This window comes from Eptesicus fuscus, chromosome 1 (assembly GCF_027574615.1).
Source record: "Eptesicus fuscus isolate TK198812 chromosome 1, DD_ASM_mEF_20220401, whole genome shotgun sequence".
Taxonomy (NCBI): domain Eukaryota; kingdom Metazoa; phylum Chordata; class Mammalia; order Chiroptera; family Vespertilionidae; genus Eptesicus; species Eptesicus fuscus.
The window spans coordinates 109,913,904-109,916,864 of NC_072473.1; the positions used below are offsets into that span (position 1 = coordinate 109,913,904).

The 2,961-nt window shown below is 40.3% G+C and overlaps 1 non-coding gene across 1 annotated transcript; it reads left to right on the top strand.

The window, feature by feature from the left end:
• Window positions 1-2,270: 2,270 nt before the first annotated feature.
• Window positions 2,271-2,333, top strand: LOC114228195 (U7 small nuclear RNA). The gene has a single exon (XR_003614305.1). It is a non-coding gene; the product is annotated as a U7 small nuclear RNA (small nuclear RNA).
• Window positions 2,334-2,961: the final 628 nt, after the last annotated feature.

Consider the following 2,961-nt stretch of genomic DNA (forward strand, 5'->3'; position numbering starts at 1 on the left):
ACAACCTCTTTGGGGTATGCTCCTCTGACAGCACCAGACCACACTCTCAGCAACACCCATATTTGCCTTTAAGAGGTACTATAGGATGAAATATGTCCCCCTGAAAGACATCCACATCCTAATCTCCCAAACCTATGAATATTGCTTCATATGGAAACAGAGTCTTTGCAAGTGTGATTAATTAAGGATTTTGAAATAGGGAGATTATCCTGGATTTTTTGGGTAGACTCTAAATGCACTTACAAATGTCCTTAAAAGAAGTAGATAAATGACTCCAAAGAGGACATACAGGTAGCTAATAGACATATGAAAAGATGTTCAACATCACTAATCATCAGAGAAATGTGAATTAAAACCATAATGAGATGTCACCTCATGCCTGTCAGAATGGCTGTCATCAATATATCAACAAACAGCAAGTGCTGGAAAAGATGTGGAGAAAAAGGAACCCTAATTCACTGTTGATGGGAATGCAGACCAGTGCAGCCACTGTGGAAAACAGTATGAATTTTCCTCAAAAAATTAAAAATAGAACTGCCTTAACCCAGCAATCCGCTTCTTGGAACTTATCCGAAGAAACTTGAAGCACTAATTCAAAAGAATATATGCACCCCTATATTCATTGCAGCATTATTTACAATAGCCAAGATTAGAAACAGCTCAAATGTCCATCAGTAGATGAGTGGGTAAAACAGCTATGGTACATTTACACAATGGAATACTACTTAGCCATAAAAAGGAAGAAAATTTACCCTTTGTGACAGCATGGATGAACCTGGAGAACATTATGTTAAGTGAAATAAGCCAGTCAGAGAAAGACCAGAACCATATTTTACTCATATATGGAATCTAATGAACAAACAGAACTATCAAGCAAAATAGAGACAGATTCATAGATAGAGAACAGGCAGACAGCTGTGGTGTGTGTGTGTTGGGAGAGGGCATTGGGGAGAAGAGGAATTGAGCAAAACAGAAAAATATAGGAAGAACTCATGGACACGGACAACAGTGTGGTGATTTGGGGAAATGGGTGGAGGTGGAAGAGGGTATGGAGGGGGGAATAAACAGTGATGAAAAAAATAAAGAAAAATAATAAAAATTAAATGTAAAAAAAAAGAAATAGATAAATGAGATTTGACAGATAAGAGGAGGAGGCAAGACTTGTCCTGGTTAGGAACTTCACCTGGCCCCTAAGCTGAAGTCCATTTCCTTTGTGACATACCAAAGAGGGGAGATCAACATGGGCCTCATTTCTTTAGGGTGACTTTGAAGGTCAGAAATCCTGGAGAACCCCATGGAAGAAAGTAAATTACTTTCTCTTAGGTCACAAAATTTTAGAACTTTCAGAAAACACAAGAGTGGAATATTTGTGACAAGAAAAAGATCTTTAAGCAGTGTCATTGACAAGTGTGAACCAAAGGGGACTAGATTCTGATGCTTTCAAAATCTTTCTGGTAGGTGGTTTAGAAAGCGCTAACCTATAAGTATCTTGAAACTTCTTTATTATATACAAACTCTCCCTCTGGCCTTAATTGCATCCTAGAATCACCTAGGGAACTTTTAAAATTCCCAATTCACAAGCTGCAACCTAGACAATTAATTCAGAATATCTGGCAATAGGACCCGGGTAGTGGTATTTTTTTAAAGCTCCCCAGATTGTCCCAATGTGCAGCCAAGTTTGAGGACTGCTGCTTAAGCCATAACTCTCAGCTCATTTCAACTCCTTTTATAATGCAATCCTTTTAGAGTTCAGGATGGAAGAAGACAAAGGAAGAGGTTCTTTTAAGATCTCACCTCCAACTTGGCTGGAAAGAGGGAAAGAAAGGCACAAAGTAAGTGGAACAAAAAAGCTCTCCTGAGGCCCCTTGGAAGACCTTTAAATGAAAAGCCCAGGAGTACCCACGAACTGGATATCCTCACTCTGTGGCAGGCATTCCAGAAGAACCTATTGACAGGCTCATGGTTCCCTTGGATCAGAAGTTGTCCTGAGGTCCTGGGACTACTTGGTTTAAGATGGCACAAACTCTGGACCAGACAGGGGTATCTGTGGACTCAATTCTCCTGATAGAAAGTTGACTGATGGCAGCAGTGGATTTTTCTGCTGGGGAAGATCAGTTAGAGCAATGACTGTCCTCCTTCAACAGGAAAGAACTAAAGACAACAAACTCTCCTTCCTTCTCTCCTTCCAGAGCTTTCTTCCTAGAATAACTATGTTAAATTTGTAGAAATCTGACTATTCGCTGCCATTTCCATTAATAATCTCTGGACCTTAGTGCTTACAGCTCTTTTTGAATTTGTCCAGCAGGTCTTCCGGCTCGCACCGGAAGGCCCCCCCCAAAAATAAATAATAATCTCTGGACCAACATGGGCCTCATCCAGGCTTTAACATGCCTTGGTTATCATGCCTTGTAGAACCAAGTGTAAAAACGATCATGAGTCTTGATGAACTGTGTTGTAAGGCTTTATTTCAACACTAAACTCTGTTTAGCAGCCTTCGATTGCTGTTTACTCTTACAGTGCTGTCACAGGTCCACAATCTTCAAACATCAGAGGGGAAAGTGCTACCTGGTTCTTGGCTTTCTTGAGTAATGGATGCTATCCAGTTAAGTAACCAATGCTCAAAGCAGAGTTCTGTGTCTGAGGAATTTGTAACCTTAGAAAATACCAGTCAGGTCTCAAAGGTGAAGAAAAATGAGCCTTCAAGAAGACCTACTTGAATAAAACATGACACAATTTGAACTTTCTTCATGTGTTTTACCTAATTCATGGTACCAATGGTGCTGGTTTATCACAGAAAGTGTAAATGCAGCATATCAGTTGGGAGCCAATATAAGGAAATGTGAATCTGCATTTTGTGTAGCCAGCCAGGAATTGGAACTGAAGCAATCCTCTGAGAGAAAGGGGACTCCACCAGGAATGTGTGGGAAAACAAACTACTCTGTGCCTCTCCAGCTGATCTTT